The sequence below is a fragment of the Cylas formicarius genome, unplaced genomic scaffold (genome assembly GCF_029955315.1).
Source record: "Cylas formicarius isolate icCylForm1 unplaced genomic scaffold, icCylForm1.1 PGA_scaffold_2__14_contigs__length_35257938, whole genome shotgun sequence".
Lineage (NCBI taxonomy): Eukaryota > Metazoa > Arthropoda > Insecta > Coleoptera > Brentidae > Cylas > Cylas formicarius.
Window position 1 is genome coordinate 34,027,914 of NW_026844319.1, and position 17,818 is coordinate 34,045,731.

General features: G+C 35.5%; 1 protein-coding gene and 1 long non-coding RNA gene across 5 annotated transcripts in view; one reads left to right on the top strand and one right to left on the bottom strand.

Annotated features, from left to right (window-relative positions):
• The window catches only part of LOC132697864 (uncharacterized), a 189,367-nt gene that overhangs the window by 94,835 nt on the left and 76,714 nt on the right, over nucleotides 1–17,818 (top strand). The gene's annotated exons all lie outside the window — the stretch shown is intronic.
• Nucleotides 12,079–16,750, bottom strand: LOC132698446 (uncharacterized). 3 transcript variants are annotated; one of them, XR_009618376.1, is made up of 4 exons: nucleotides 15,316–16,750; nucleotides 14,069–15,262; nucleotides 13,641–13,800; nucleotides 12,079–13,586 (listed from the first exon to the last, which is right to left on the bottom strand). It is a non-coding gene; the product is annotated as an uncharacterized LOC132698446 (long non-coding RNA). The 3 variants fall into 3 exon arrangements; XR_009618375.1 differs by having other exon boundaries at nucleotides 12,083–12,616; nucleotides 12,670–13,586; nucleotides 13,641–15,262; XR_009618374.1 differs by having other exon boundaries at nucleotides 12,083–13,586; nucleotides 13,641–15,262.

A 17,818-nucleotide genomic window follows, 5' to 3' on the forward strand; every position in this document is an offset into this window, starting at 1 on the left:
TCGTTCTTTGTATCTCTAATAACTGGTAGTAGATATAGATGCAAGGAAGGGGCATCACTTTAAATTTTTTAAAATCAGGTTGACAATGGTCCCTATATTCTATATTAGCAACGACTTGAATCACCCCACAGCACCGTGCCATACCATAAGTGCGAATGCAACAAAGAAAAATAGACCATAAGCAGAGTCCTTGTTCCTATCAGGCCTCTCAGTCGTCGAAGAACGAATATGTTGCTGGACAATCTATTTTTCAGGTCTGAGATATGTTGTTTCCAATTTAGACTATCATCGATCCTAATGCCAAGCAACTTGACGGACTGTCCACTATTTACCAAGCAATTGGAGGAAAACACAATACTCTGGGTCTTGTCTAAATTTAAATTAAGATAATTATTTTCGAACCAGACATTAGCCCTGTCCTCCAACATGCCAACCCTAACGGACAACTCCTCGACACTCTTAGCAGATTTAGTGAAGGATACATCCTATATTTACATACATACTATATTTAAAATAAGAATGTTAAAATATTTATCAAAGGTCAATGAGATCTATCTATGGACACACTCTTAAGTCCCCCCTACCCCCATCTGTTACAAATAAGCGAATTAAAAAAAATACAAAAATTGACCATAACATTTTGAACTTTTTTTTTTCCAACCTACCTTGCTTTAAAAATGTTAAAAGATTTTTTAATGAGAGCAAGCTCCCTCCGTTTGACTCCCATTCATTATATATTATTTTTTGATCCTTATCCAGAAATCGTTAATGACGGCGAATAGTATTTTTTTCTTTCTAACCAACTGAGAGATTATGAGAGAAATCTCTAAAACAGCGTCAAAAACATCTTCGGCGGTGTGTGCTTTTTTTGTAAATTTCTTTTTCATCCTGTATTGAGGAAAAACTAGTTTAACGTTGTATTGGGTCTTAAAAAAGTTAATTGTTCGATGTTAAACGAGTAATACCTATTAGGGACCAAACACAAACTCTTATCACCAGCGAAAGCAAGCAAATATGTTGAATACACTGTTTTGTAGAACGTTTTCATCGTATCGACTGCTTTAATCCAGAGCGCTGAAATGTTTCCTAAAGAAATGTTATCAATGCCTGCTTGAGTTGTTAAAGCTGGCGTCTTTGGAGTTTGAGTCCTCGAATCAGTTGAACCTTGTCAGAATATTTCGTATTGGCGATAATTGTGAAGAGGGTATCACGAAATCCACATTGTTACCTATTTAGTTGAAAAAAAAGTAAACCGTTTTACTCAAAAAATTTTCGGCAGATAGAAATTCTGGTGTGTCTAGCTGTGTGTTTATTTAAATTTAAGTCTTTGGTTAGTCTATATACCAGTTTTATACTCCAATGTTTATCACATTCTGTGAGAATTTCGTCAACACTATTCGACGTCGGTCGGGTCCCATTTCTTCTTAGTATCTTGTTTTTATATTCACATCTTTATCTCAGTTAGAAAATGAAATACGGAATATAATGATAATGTAATAAGTTTGCAAGATTACAAGAGATGTCCACATACTACAAGAATAGTACAAAATTATTTATATGAGGTGAATATTGAGACCTTGGACTGGCTTCCACGTAGTCCAGACCTTAACCCAATAGACCACTGGGTAGTCAGCTTAGCGATCATCACCCAAACCTGTCTCCTCGGATGAATAAGAAAAAGTTACGGGAGAAATATGGACTAATATCAATAAAACACAAATTAATAAGGCCTCTTTCATGTCAATGGGTTATAAGGAGTAAAGGAGATAATATCCGATCTTGACTGTTTATGATTTTGTTTAATTTGGTATTAAACGTAATGGACTTAAACAGATACTTTAATATAGTGTTGACGGGAATTCTTACAGAATTTGACAAACATTGAGTATAATATTGGTTTTTCTTTAATCGCTCTGTAGGTGTCTAAAACTAAAATAAAACTAGTGTGTAAGCATTAAAATTGGTTCAAAGAAAGTGATAGAGAAACTCGGAAGTGTAGATTATAAAAAATAGAAGTTCAGAGGCCTCAATAACGTCATCATTAAACACATCAAATCCTATACGAAACCAATTTTGCACCACCCTACTAATTTTATTGCTTTTAAAATACAGGTATAAAATTATCATTACAATATTATTATTATTATTATTATTACAATATTGAACAGACTAACAGATCAAATACCTCTACCATAAAGTAACGTAGTAGAGTAAAATTTCGGTATTTTAAACATAATTTTAACTATGACACTTATAGCCTGAAGATGAACACTGTACGGTCTCTTAATTCATTTACATTTTTTACATTAAATAATAGGGGCCCTAGCACAGTTCCTTGCTGTATACCCGTCTTGACAAAGTTTCAGTCACTCAAAAGGCTTCCTATTTTTGTATATCAAAGCCCTCTGTCAGTAACTGTCCGAGTTTCCTTTGGAGAGGATATCATCGCTATGACCCGAGCGCGAGCAGGCCCGGGGGCGGCACGCTCCTTAAACCCGCCCCCCATTGACGTATGTGGCGCTTTCCTATAGCCGTTAACGCGTTAATGGATAAATAATGGAGATTGTCTTCTCGTAATGTAATAGCCACCTTTTACACTAGTAAATCTTCCGTTTACACCAAGGGCCTCGTCATGGGGGTATCATTAAATGCATTATAATTAATTTATGCCTATTGAATACGTAGATATCTCGTCGGGCGAGGTGGGCGTGGCCAGACCGTTTTTTGTTTTCGACGTGCATCGGGGCCATCATTATATATCCACCGACGGTTTTAGAAAATCGCTTTTTTTTTTCGCAACCGACCAGACCAGAACCTTTGGTGCGTTCGCAACAGTTACGAACCAGAAAGGGAAATCAATTTTTTAATTTTTGTTTTATTTGGTGGCATTTTTTAAAGGCACATTGAAGTTTAGATGATCAGTTGAAAGTTTTCGGTTAGTTAGTTAGGGATTCCACATTGATAATCAGCTATGTTTAACTTTTCAATTTTTTTATTGTAATTTGAACCTGTGAACTTTAACAAGTTGAGTAAGTGCCAATTTTACTTTCCTCAGTACAATATTTTGAGTCTTTGTTTATCTATTTAATTAAAAAACAACTAATCAAAATCCCTCTTGTCACTTCTAACGTGCTGTGTGGTTGCCACTCTAACGGTGTAGAGTACAGTTTTTCTTTAATTGCTGAGAACGCTGGATAGGCAACTCCTAAAAAGTTATTTGATTATCAATATTTTTGGGGGTAATATGCAAGTCAATTTTCGATCCGAGTATAGGGCAGTTGTTACACAATTTTTCCTCTTACAAATAATAATAATCGGGATAATGCATCTAATATTTTCGGAAAATTTTGGAAAAATCAGTTCACATCACACAAAACACCACAAAAATCTTCGCCCCTGCCTTCGCCAAAAAATGTTAATCGGAGAAATTTTAGAAGTTAGTCAAAGTAAAACACTTTCAAGTCCTGTAAATATCATGGTATTAGATACCCCATGTTACATATTTACTTTAAAATAAAGACAAATTTCCCCCGATCTTTTTAAAAACTTGTGCGGAATTTCTGATGCTACTTCTGTTTTTAATATTTAATAAAAGAAGGGAAGCTTCCCGACTCTTTGGAAATGTGCCAACATAGCATCCATTCATAACTATAATGGAGGAGTTGTTTTTTAAAATTGGGTACGTTCTTGGTGAAACGCAACATGGCTTTTTAAGGGGTGGGCCTACTAATTTCTCACTGTATGCTCGAAATGTGTCTGAAGCGTTAGATAATGGATGTTGGAAAAACATGTACAATTCGGTGTGCACGGTTGTCATTTCAAAATTCTTTAACCTAGTTCTAGGACTCAGGTTTTGTTTTTTCATAGCGAACATAGACGAATGTTTTCATTTTAAAAAAAATATTTCATATTCTTATGACCAATAGTTATACGTGCCCGTGAAGAGCATCAATGACTGTCGCAGGTTCAGGAATATCTTCACAGGTTTTATAACTACTGTGTTACTGTGTTTAAATATTCACAAATGTTGCTATCTTTTTCTACTCCCTTCTGTAAAATACTTGTGTGTGTGTGTGTGTGTTTAAGTGTGTAGCATAATTAGAATGTAGACTATTGTTTTCAAACGCTCTTTTATGTTCGTCGATGCGTTTCTTGAAGGATCTACCTGTTTGTCCAATATAAATTTTTGTTGTTGTTTTGAAACTTTTTCACTAGGTTCTCCTATGTATGTAATTGTTTTAAATTGTTGGTGTTCTGTATTAGGTTTCGGATAAATAGAATAATGTATTGCTTAACGATCAATTAGATTTAAATACCTCTCCTTTATTGAACTTAAATTCTCACAACTTTAATTAAGGTTTTATGGTCATTTTTCGGGATATACAGTAGCAGGTAGTTTGTAAATAATACATTTGCTAAAGACACGGTGTTGTCGAAACAATTGTCATGAAAAAATATATAATTTCGTGGAAATCTGAACTTTTAGTTCTTATTTATTTTTATCATTTTGCCTGTTTGGCGGCATTTTTAAATAACAACGTAGACTGTCCAAAATTGTTTTTTAATGCTAGGGTGATAACAACTCTAACACCTGCCTTGTTCTGTGCGCCTAAATATAGTGCAAAGCATGCGAGTGTCTAAAAAAACATACCAAACATCATTTTCAGTTTTATTTAATTTCATTAAATATAAATTAATTAAATATAAAAATATTATTTCAAACAGTTTAATCACGACCGGAGCACAGTAGAGCGAGTATTTAAAAAAAAATGATAAATTGATTTATATAAAATTTTTTATATTTTTTTTTATATAAATTTATATATATATATATATATATATATATATATATATATATATATATATATATATATATATATATATATATATATATATATATATATATATATATATATATATATATTATATATATATATAAAAAATATATTTATATAAAAATATAACTTCTTTGTAAAAAGAATCTATTTATGAAACTGTTCTCTCTATGAAGACGGTCCATATACAAAGACGGTCCGTATACAGAGGCGATCTGTATATGGAGGCGGTCTGTATATGAAGGCGGTCTGTATATGGAGGCGGTCTGTACGTTACTTGCAAAGAACTTATGACACTTAGATATTTTTGCTATGTCACTCAAGACTTTTCTCTTGTTTTTTTTTTGTAATATAATCATTCTTCGCGTGCCTTTGTGACGTGTGTTCGTCATGTTAGGGCACATTAGAAAGTAAATAAAAAACAAATATCTTACTATCACTGTTAAAGCTAGAATTGTAGCATTTTTTTTTGTTTTGACAGTAACAATATTTTCTTTTACTTTTTACCATGCCTTCGCATAAACGAGATAGAAGATGGGGCGTTGTGAATAAACAGCCTAGAATTAAGCAAAAGGTCCAAATTACGTTCGGTAATTGCGCAATTAATCGGGCATTATTTATCGGTTTCGACGATCGACGTGGCGGGTGAAAGTGATTTCGATTTTCCGTTTCGATCGGCGTTTGCACACACGCGAGATTCGCACCAGATCTCGTATCCCGATCCGCGAAACCACCGTTCTGCCCACATTGTACCGCGCCCCGGCCATATTTTATCGTTTTTGATTTATGGGCGCCGCGCTTTTCCCGAACTTTCCTTCCTTCTAGACGATATTTGAAAATCGTTCTATTGTACCGCTTTGACGGAAACCCGCTCGAGTGAGAGGTCGGGACTCTTAATTCCTTTTTTTTTCGCGGCAATTTAATAGCAGTTAATTAGCGCCCATAAATTTGACAGGTGTCCGCCGAGAAGATTAGACGTAGTGAATTGACAGACGAAGCTTGGCAACGCCGCATAGGGAAAATCGACACATAATTTTAATGGCGTCATTAAAGTAAACACTAAAAAAATAGATATATTTATAATTTTTGCAAGTTAATTGTGTGCTGTATACCATTTGAAATACAAAAATCAAAATTATGAAACCAACGATTTACATTTACACAACATAGCAAATTAACTAATATATTGGAATATTAGACCATAAATACATGTGAAAAATTGGTGTTTTGTGTTGCTGAAGTTTGTCTGCGAAATCTTCTATTTCGTGGTTATGCTTGGTACATTTCCAGAACAAGCAAGCGCTATTGACTTCGTCTGTTAACTGAGTACGTTCATTAATATTATTTAGTGCTGAGAAAAATAGTTCCCAGAAGTATGTGAATGAAAAGAATGGTAGCAGATTTGTACCAAACCTTCAAAAATGTCTTCTCCGTAGTTGTGCTCATTTTCATTCTTTAAACAATTTCGTTAAGTCCTTGAGTCCAAAATCTTCTATCTCTAAATCACCGACCTATTGAATACATGACTTTCCATTTATCAAAATAAATAAGAACAAAAAGTTCAGATTTTCACGAAATTATATATTATGACATGACAATTGTTTCGACAACACCGTGTCTTTATCAAATGTAATATTTACAAACTACCTGCTACTATATATACCGAAAAATGGCCATTACATCTGAATTAATGTTGTTGCGAGAATTTAAGTTCAATAAAGGAGAGGTATTTGAATGTAATTGATCGTTAAGCAATACATTTGAATGTCTCATTTTGTTAATCTCCATAGCTTCTAATAAATTTAATTTTCTACTTTTTGTGGCTGTGTGTAATATATCAAAATTGTCGTCAAAAATGTGTTTTTCTGTGTTTAAGTGTGTAGCATAATTAGAATCTAGACTATTGTTTTTAAACGCTCTTATATGTTCGTTAATGCGTTTCTTGAAGGATCTATCTGTTTGTCCAATATAAATTTTAGTACAGGATCCACATTTCAACCTGTAGACCCCTGATTTTTGGGATTTATTGTTTTTTAAATATTTTCCTATTGTGTTGTTAGCTCTGAAAGCTATTTTTAAACCACATTTTGACAAATCTTTTGAAACTTTTTCGCTAGGTTCTCCTATGTATGTAATTATTTTAAATTGTTCGTGTTCTGTATTTGGTTTCGGATAAATAGAGTTTACTGTTGTCTGTATTTGTTTTTTATTTATAATTTTATCTCTAATGGACGGATTGTAGCCGTTGTTCAGTGCTATTTGTTTAATGATATTAAGTTCTTTGTTGTAATTTTCTGTTGAGAGTGGCGTATTAAGAAGTCTATGTATAAAATAGTTAAATGCAGCCATTTTGTGTGTGTATAAGGAGAATCACCCCACGACTTTCCATTTTCCATATATTGTTGTTTTTTCGAAATATTTTGTATTTGATTAAAATATTTCACAAATATTTGTTTGTGCGTGTCATAAGTTCGCCGTCACTGGCATAGGTTAACAAATAAGAGAGGTGGATAATACAATTGGGTTTTAAGACCTCACTGGCAGTTGCAACTAGTCGGATATGTACAATCTTAACCGCGAAACGACTGAAACCATTTAAATTTTTTTCTAATCGGTACATTGAAGACGCGTTACTCACACAGGAAATATTGACATCGCGTGCGTGCTTCAAGGCGCCAGACGGTTTCTTTTACGTCGCTAATAGTTTTTCAACCGTAGATCTACTTTCAGCAACAGTTACCGTAAAAATGTGCGAAAATTATGTGGCGGCTGCCAGTTCTTCGGCGACCAACACAAATATTAAGCGTGGTACGTGTCTACGTGCCAATGCTGTGCTGGATCGGTAAATATAAAAGATGTTTTTCATTTAAATTTAAGCTCAAAGTTGTTTTGTTTTGTCCTTCTCTGACACTCTTTAAACCCGCATCACAATTTATCTTGATAACATTTTAATTGGTTGTTGTTAATTGTTTTTGGTTGTTAGATATACCAAGGCAAACAAAAACAATGTGGGGTTAGGAGCTAAGTTTTTTTCCAAGCCACGTATGAAACAAAACACTATCAATTTTCTGACATCTAAGCCCACATCATACTTTTTTAAATGGTACACCCTGTATATTATGTATTCAATAGTGTTTGATATCTCTAAAAACAAAAAAATTACAGCCAATTAAAATGTTATCAAACGCACGGTACTTCCACATTTTGTTTCAACCTCCTTCTTTGCCACAGTTCATTCTGAATTTTTCAGATGCTTGCTCAGGCCTGCTAAGACCACAGATGCTTGAATTGATCCTTACCGAAATTTTATGTTTGTTTGATATAGAGTTTGTTACAATAAGTGACGGAAAAGCCAATTTCGATTGGACTCTGATCCGGACCCGGAATCGGATGGTTATAATGAACGACAACCGAATGGTGAAATTTCACTCTAGCCGAGAGATCGCTAGGATTACGAACAAAACAAATAAACAATAAATCGCTTTAATTGTGGCCCAAGGGTCGTATTTCACGCATCGAATGCATTTGAAAGAGGCGATATTTGCGGTCCGGTATACGTCCACGGCCAGCAGGCACAACGGATTTTAATCCGCTGTACCGTTTAACGTTTACTTCCACGTCCTTTCGATTTTCAGCGGTCGCAGGCTTGCCAATTACTCACTTTTTCAAAAAAATAAAGCACTGTGGATGTGTATGATCAAACAGATTCGGAAAAAGTACATAGATGAACGAGGAATCATCTGGACCCATTATCGTGACAGATGAAGTTAGACCAGATGAAGTGCATTCAAAATAAACTTCTTGGGAACATCTTGAAAGAATGGTTCATCACAGGATTTATAGTACTACCAAAGAGACAGGGAGACAAAACATGACTATCGCACTGCCAGTCTTTTGAGTCACATGCTAAAGGTGTTCCGCAAAATCATCCAGCGTTTCCAAAGTTGGAGGGATATGACTATTTTCGCTTATTTCGTCTTTGACTAAATAAAACATGAAAAGATTATGGAGGTTTTGAGAAACAGGCGCGTGGATGATAAAGATCTGAGTATTATCAGGATCTTTTATTAGAACCAGTGAGTTCGTATTAAGATCAGTATGGGAGAGCAAACCGACGCGATCAACATTCTTCGCAGAGTAAGGCAGGGGTGCATCCTTTCGCCACTCATTGTGAGTCAGTCTGTACCCAGAAATGAAGCCCTTGAGAAGGCCGACATGGGAATTCTTTTAAACGGGGAACAATTGAAGATGTCAGATGAGTAGCTTACAAGATGTAATCAATCAGATAACAGACATCAGCCGTCAAAGGCCGCCAAGTTCATGGTAATTAATAAAGCATCACAGTTCAGCTACTTGAGAGGAAATTAAAATTAGAATGGAGGAAGTAAGGGCATCAAAATTAGACTCCTTGGAGGTTTTATTTTCTCTGTACTTTTCTGTGGAATGGAATCATGGACATTAAACGCGCCAACCCCAAGAAGGTAGTGGACAGATTGACTAGCAAAAAACTACTGGAACGAATGCAAACGGATTTAGAAACAGTGAACACTATCAAGAAAAGAAAGCTCGAATACCTTGGGCATAGTATGAGGAACGAAAGTTAATACGGATTTTTAATATACGTTCTTCAAAGGAAAGTTTATGGCATAAAAGACCAGGAAGAAGAAGAATACCATAAATAACAACCTAATTATTTAGAGCTCCCTGTGCAGTGTATCACGTGCTCACGTGGATCATTCGGTAATAAATAGAAGCTTCGATTTTATAAATTTAAGTTGGAAGGTGGCGCTAATGTCTTTCTGATAGTCCCACTTAGATTTTTTCTAATAGAAATGTGATCATAATTCCTAAGCTTATGACAATAACCTAAACAGAAATTTAGGATTTTTTGCGTTCTCCAATTTTTGATAATATTAGACTGAACATATACAACATATTTCATGTAAATAACCGTGAAATCATTTTACGAAAAGGAATTATGTTTTTCTTTTATGATGAAACGTCCACTTCATTGGTTGATGGTTGTAATTTAGATATATAGATGCGTATTACTTACTCCACTCTCGGATCTAAAGATATTGTTAGGCTGATCGGCGTATCACATTCGTATTTGCATAATTTGAGATATTGTTATTGATAATAAATATTTATGTTGCTTACTGCCGGTATATTTAGCATAAACCTCGCATTTTAAAAATCGAGGTACGACTGCGCGGCGTCCACTCAAAAACCACGCGTTCTAAAAACGTTTAGGAAAGAAATTTGACCACGGGAACATGTTCAGTATGGCCACTCCAAGTGGACGCCGTTCCCAATTCAGTTAATGCGTCTGCTACGAAAATAACGGCAACGAAGTGAACTAAAAACGAATACATCAATAGAGAAGCTGACTTCATTGCTTTAAAATGCAGCCAACTGATATTTTTAACTTTTTTATATATCGGTTCTATATAATTTTTTTCGGAATCTTGGAGGGGCACAATTTGTAAATCTGCTTATCGTGCCGATATTAGTAACTACCGAGGTATCTATATACGATCAGTCATATCCAAACTTCTCGTTTCTTTCCTTTGTTGGAATTTTCTGCTGTGGCGTATTAAGAGAAAAAGAGTGAAATGCAGCTATTTTGTATGCATAACGGTGATTTGAGCTGTTATTTATGACTGTGTCCGTGTGCGAAGGTTTAAGATAAATGGAAAAATCTAATTTGTTTATCGTTTTCGTAAAAATTAATAGAGTTATCCTGTTCAATGGCAAGCAAAGACATCATCCACGTATCTATACCACCATAGAAAACTTTTCCTTAAAGGATGTTCTAGTATGATATTTTCCAAACCATCCATAAAAATCTCGCCTAGCAAAGGACTAAGTGGGTTTCCCATAATCAAACCTTCCTTAGAGATGTAAATCTGTAAATTAAATTCAAAATGGTTTTGGGCTAAAGATACTACTAACCAATCTAATAAATCTTGTTTCACCAATGGGTTAACCTGTTTCCGAGTTTGGGTAAAATCTACTAAATCTATCATCTCCATAGGTGGATTTTGATATCTTTAATTTTGTTGATTAATTCAAAAGAATTTTTTATTGCAAATTTTGGTTTAAAATCTGTGTGGAACTTTAAAATATTTACTAATTTTGTTGGGAGTTTAACTGCTGAAGCTGTTACATAAGACACAAGTGGTCTTATTTATGTAATTCAACTAAAGAATATAATTTCGGCGATGTGAATTCATAATTGTTAAAAAATATTTGTCTTTGTTACTAAATAGTGTGGAGTTAGTAATTACTTCCTTGACTTGTCTTTGATATAACTAGGTAGGTTCGTCGAGAAGTTCTGGTTTAAGAAAATTGTTGGTTTTTGAAATATGTTCTGGGAGATCGATAGTTATGACTGTCTTCCTTTTATCTGCACGTGTAAATTATTTTCAGAAGCTTTTTTTTATTGTTTTTACTAGTGACATTTGACAAATTTATTTGTGTTTGTTGTTATATAATTGAAACAAAGAAATCGTAATAAAAATTTTTTATGCATAGTTCAAAAGGATTTTCTATTGCGTTTTTTTCGATTTTTTTCCGAAATTAATGGTTTCCTTCTGACACCGCGGCCGTTATAACCGGCTCGATACAAGCAGTTTCTCATCTTTTGAGGGCTAACATTTTTTGAGAACTCTTCCCTGATTTCCTCTGCGAGATTTGGAGCGCTTGTTTTAGAATTAATTCTAATTTTTGTCACAAAAGAAGACTCTTCTCCTGGGACGACCAGAGCGTGGCCGCACTTTATAGGATCCGCTGGATTTGTATTGATTTATTACGTACGGTGTAGTTGAATGTGATTTTTAAATTAATTTAATACAAGCTGACTTCATAATTAACGGTTCTACCTGCAGTTCCGAATAGTGATTTAGTAAAGTCTATGGAAACTTATTTGACATTGTTTCTTGCTTTATAAAAGTCTAATTTTTTATTGTTCAAATAAATAATCATCTTAATGAGATTGCCGATATTTACTTCAAATATATTTCTCATTAAATATAAGTGAAAGAAGAAACTGAAGGAAAACTGAAAAATACTATGTGTACCAAGACTTTTTTGGCCGACTGTACAACGCAGTTTATATTATTCGCAATTCGATGATAAAAATCGATTGCCACCTGTATACTATGCGTTTAATCCTCGAAGAACAGTGCCGCTACGTGTCAAACGGAATGATTTTTCAATGATCAAACGAACTTACCTGGTAAGTGAAGTTCGATCGTAATTATATGTTACACCTCTTCGTAGAAATCAATATACGTAGTCCCCCTTCTAGTCGCTAGGTGGCACCACAGCTTTAAAGCAGAGCCAAAAAACTGTGGAATAACTTACCATGGACGGTATATTCGCCATCTATGGTCTTAACCTCATTCTATTTTAAAGCCCGTTTATAATAAATTTGCCAAAGGGCATTTTAGTACTGTTCAGAACAGTAAATTGGGCGGGAATGGGTGATTTCTACGAAGAGGTGTAACATATAATTACGATCGAACTTCACTTACCAGGTAAGTTCGTTTGATCATTGAATTATATGTTACACCTCTTCTATGAAATCAATATACGTAGACTTTCAAAGGCAACTCAGCAAATTTGTTATAAAACGATTTTATTCGGCTATATAAGGAAATCCAGGAAGTTTATGAAAGCCTCGAGTACAAATACAAAATAAATGGCTATCCGAGAAAACAAACCTTCTGAAAAATTCTATGTCCCAAATGTGGCATTAACAAAAAGGCCTGCACTTGCTGTACAAATAGGTCGATTATAAAAAAGGGGAAAACATTTAGAGCATTCTCACCAATCTGCCGTTTTTCCAATCATATCAAATGAAACACCTTTACAAAACGCAGACGATGTTGAGGCATGTCGAGTTCTGTGAACAGTAAAAATAAAAGTGTAGACACCACTATCTTCTAAAGTTATCTTTATTCATCTACTTTTGTTGGGTATAGTTGCTGCCCTACAAGGCTTTTTAAATGTAATGAGTAAACGAGATTCACTGCCTCTTAAAGCACTGGCCCTCTCAATAATATATTTGAAACCACACAAAGATTTACATCTTCATATTTATGCAAAATTAAAAAACAGGTCGAGTCTTATTTATAGCTGAAATCTTAATTTGATTCGTTATTCTAATTTCTAATCCATCTGGAAATGATTTTATGTTGACCAATTCTATAAGAGAGAGCGTTGGGACTCTATGTACAATCGTTAACTTCAGTAGGAGAAACTAATTTAATTGTTTTAATGACAGTTAATTGCTTTAATGACAAGTCATTAGAACGTAACCCTTTTACAAAGTCAGGGACATAACTAGGGCCCCAAGTGCTGTTATATCTTGGTTTACTTGGCCTTAGATTATAAACACCTTAAAAAACCTAGTTAGATTTGCATTGTTAAATAAATCTGATCCAAAAATAAGGCCGTGCTGCACTGAAAGAACTCAATGAGCCATAGGACTTGCCTTGTCTAAAATGAATAGTAAGGAAATCTAATACAGCCTAGGTGAGAAGTAATAACACTCCACTCCCCTCCTTTCGTAGAAGCTCCACCAAAGTTTAAATGCATGCAGGTATTAAATGCCTCAAGGTAGCGCTCTGAACAGATGATATCCAGCAAATCTTCTGGAATGCTTGCCTGACAAAATCCCTGCAGCCAGGGTAAGGGATTTCCACAAAGGGTGACCTCTCCTGTCAAAAGAAGAAGGTAATTTGTCTGGAATTAGAAACAATAAATAACTACAACGCCTCCCATGAAAAAAAAGCAAACCAATGCTGGCTGTGCCCGTAAGGGATTACTGCGATCCCTGTAGCTCAATCAGCCTTGATTTTTCGTAAAACAAGTGGCAACAAGCAAAACGGGGGGAAAACATAGAAGAAACTGTCGCTCCAAAAAACAGTAAACGCGTCTTCATTAGATGCCTCCGGATCTGGAAATTAGGAAATAAACTTTCCGCATTTCTTACTTAGGCGAGAAGCAAACAGTTCGATTTATGGGAATCCAAATTTGCTTGTTATTTTAGCAAAAGCATTGTCCGAAAGGTACCATTCACCATCAAAATTCAAATTCGTGGGTTCCTTATGCGCTTCAAAATTATCGGAAGATCGAATGTAAGATGCTTTAACCCATAACCTCCTTTCTTCACACCAACCCCAAGGCGCCTCGAAATTTCGTTTAAAACAGGAAATTTTACTCACCCTATTCTATTTACATACAAAATAGCAGTTGTGTTATCAATCCTCAAAAGTGTCTCGCAGTTAGTCAAATACGAGGCGAAGCATTAGAGACCAAATGAGGCCGCAGTTAATTCTAGTGCATTAATATGAAACTGAGCTTCCCTAGGACTCCAAAGTCCTCTGGCACAATTCCCCAACCCAAAGGAGTACCATCTGAGAAAATCTCAAGTTTGTAACATTGCTGCCTTACAGGGCATTCAGGATTCTGTAAACTTTTTAGCCATCACATAAAATCCCTCCGTAAATTACAAGGAATTATCATCCAAATATCATAATTAGAGTCTTGAAGGGCTAGATATTTGATTCTCTCAAAAATTCTTAGTATATACCCAACTGTAACAAACTGCTGGGCAAACTGAAAACTAGCACAGCACAAAGCTCGGCAAAGACTCTTATTTCGCAACGGTTCAAATTGCAAAACTTACTTACTCATCAGAAAAACAAGTGGTGGGATTCAAAAAAAAAAAACAAAACCTAAAAATTTACGGGATTTCGAAGGATGTAAAACATTCTTATAATTAATAACATAACCCAACCTAATCAGTGTGTTGCAAGTTACTTGAACATTTTTTAAGGATAGCTAACTATCACCAAATAGTAAAGTTATCTAAATAAACTATTGAGGGAAAAGCCTTGGCAGGGAGATAAGAAACCACAGATTTCATTAATTCTGTAAAGGCCCACGGGGCGGTGCATAAACCAAAGGGTAACATGTTAAACTGATAACAGAGAGCATCAAAATAAAATCTTAGAAAATTCTTTAGATTTTCAATTATTGGGACTAGAAAGTAAGCTTCTTTCAAGTCCAGAGTGGTCATAAAGGACTTCCTTGTGAAGAGTGTTTCTACTAATTTTCTGTCTTCCAGTTTAAAATGACAAGTGTCAATAAAAGCATTCAGTTTCTTTAAATTTAAAACTAATCAAACCGAACCATCCAATTTTGAAACCAAAAAGATCTGTAAAATAAATTGATTCTTACAAGGTTCGCAAACTGCAATTGCACCTATCTCTAACAGGTGTTTGACCACATTACAAATTGAATCTTTTTCTTGTTGGGACCAAACAGGATCTGTCGTAATCAAGTCCTGTATAACTGGCCTCGCAAATGGAATTTTATATCCATCTAACCAAGGTAGAATCTGTGCATCTTGAGTTCTAGAGTTCCAAATGTCCCGAAACTAGTGCAATCTTTCAACAAAAGTACTTACTATTTTTTCCTGGGGACACAACTCCACCCCCTTTCCTCTCAAACCTTCCTGTATTCCCTCTTTTGAGGGTACAATGACTTTCACCCACTTCAGCCTTGCAACTTCCGGGAACGAAGTGGGACGGTCGAGTTTAAATTTGTATGCTATAAAAGCCTTGTTCCGGATGCACCTGACTTTAACTCGGCCACTAATCTGCAGCTAATCTGATTGATTTGAGCCTATCAGCCAAATCTTCTCCATATAAACAAGAGTGCAAAGAAGCATCAACGAGCACTTCCTTCATACAAGGCTGCATTTCATTTGAGACCAGCGAAAGGCTTAACGCGGCTGAACTTCTATATACTGAACCTAAATGGTGTATTTTGCTTAAAACAAATATTGCATTACTCAACATTTCGATGAGAAGTAAGTACTACTCATCCTTAACCGGTTTCAAAAGCAAGGTCAAGAGCGTCCTACCAACCACCATCAAAGCACCCCTTGTTGCAGTCAGTCTCTCATCCCTTTTCTTTCCACCTTTGTTGATGGCAGATTTCATCTGCACATTCAATTTAGGAGAGTTATTGAGCGGGCAATTCTTCGGCACAGGATATCAACGCAAAAGGTCACTGAGACAATCTTCGGACACACCGGATTTCAAAAAAGGTATTAATCTGACTTGCCAAAATGTCATGACACATCAAACTTTGTGTTGGGACTATCGACCCCATAGCTTAAAGGCCATTTTGCTTTAAATCCGTCTCAAGGGGCTCAACAATGACATCAGAATTAATTGAAGGGCCTAAAAAATATACTTACGATGGAGTAAATGCATTCCAACAGCCATAAAAAATTGTTCATTATGTCCCAGTATCCCGGGCGCCTCATCCATAGCCGGACGAGCCAGAAAACTCTATTTTTTCGATGTCGAAAAAATATAAAACCATATGTATGGCCGACCCCCTCACAAAAGGATTGCTTCCAATTGTGAAACACTTACATACGACTGCTGTCGTATAAGTGGGAAAGATGGGGGGTCTTTCGAGTTCTGGGGATTCCGATCGGAACCCGGACGATGAAGAAATCGTCTCCCAATTGTAAGAAAATCTCGTTGATGGGAATCACGCCACTAGCGATTACGTAATCGCGGATGGAAAGATTTAATCTTTCGTCGTAGGTAGGTTCTTTCTTCATCCGATAAGGAATAACGTAAATCTCACTTGTACTTCTCCATTTAACTTCCAAAAACGCTGAAAAAAGCTGAAAACACCGACGCCGAATAAAAATGAACATGTGCCACCAAAGCACAAAAAGAGGAATGAGGTTAAGACCATAGATGGCGAATATACCGTCCATGGTAAGTTATTCCACAGTTTTTTGGCTCTGCTTTAAAGCTGTGGTGCCACCTAGCGACTAGAAGGGGGACTACGTATATTGATTTCATAGAAGAGGTGTAACATATAATGCAACGAAAGCAAACGGATTGGCGTGAGATTTATGGTCGTAAACGAAAGGTGAAAATAAATTTCGAACGAGGCGGCGGGTATTAGCAATATACAATCACGGAGGCAACCTTAACTCCTCAAGTAGATAAATACCCGGCGAAACGGAGCCGTGGGAAAACGTTTTGCGAAAAATAATATTCGGTGGTAATTGTCGTACGGACGCATCACGCGAAGATGTGTAAATTTTTCGAGGGAGCAAAAAATCTCGCTGGAAGGATGGAAGAAAACGGGTCTGTTCACGTCATAAGTGTAATAAATATTAAATCCTTTATTAACAGCCCGAAGGCTAGCAAATACAGTAATATTCGTTATAACTGAACCTCGTGGGATCGGCTATAAGCGAAGTTCGTAATAAAGTTAAATAAAATATGTTTTATAACATTAACAACTGTTTTTAAGAGTATAATTAAAAAAATATATATCTTTTAATTTGTTTTGTGTTTGTGAAATGAATATCATTAATGTGTAATTGTACCAATTGATTCAGAACACTTTGCGAAGTATTTCGTGACTAAAAGAAATGACTAACGTTATCAGCTATCAATAGGACCGAGTGCCTCTGATGTGGTTGGAACTGTACTACAGGTTCTTCATCTTCCGCCTCCTCACACAAAATGTCTAAAAGATACAAATGATAACGACCATTCTCAAATAATACAATTTATGAGTCTTCACAAATCTCTACAAAACTGAAGAAGACACACAAGCGACAATGACATATCGTCCAAGTATTCGACCCTTACAAGATCATCAACTTCATCATCAATATGCACAAATTCATTGAACTCATTTACGGAACAAGAAACATTGTCTATAACACTGTTATCATCTTATTATCCATTTTTTTCAGCCGTGGAACTAATGTCAAGCATTGAAAACAATTAGATATTGTTGGTTTGGATAGCCTCAGTCATACCATATGGACGAAGTTTATTCCATCCAAGAGGTTGATAGAAAAATTTCCACCCCCACTATCAATAAAATCTATTCTTTTCGAACGAAGAAGTGGACGATGATGA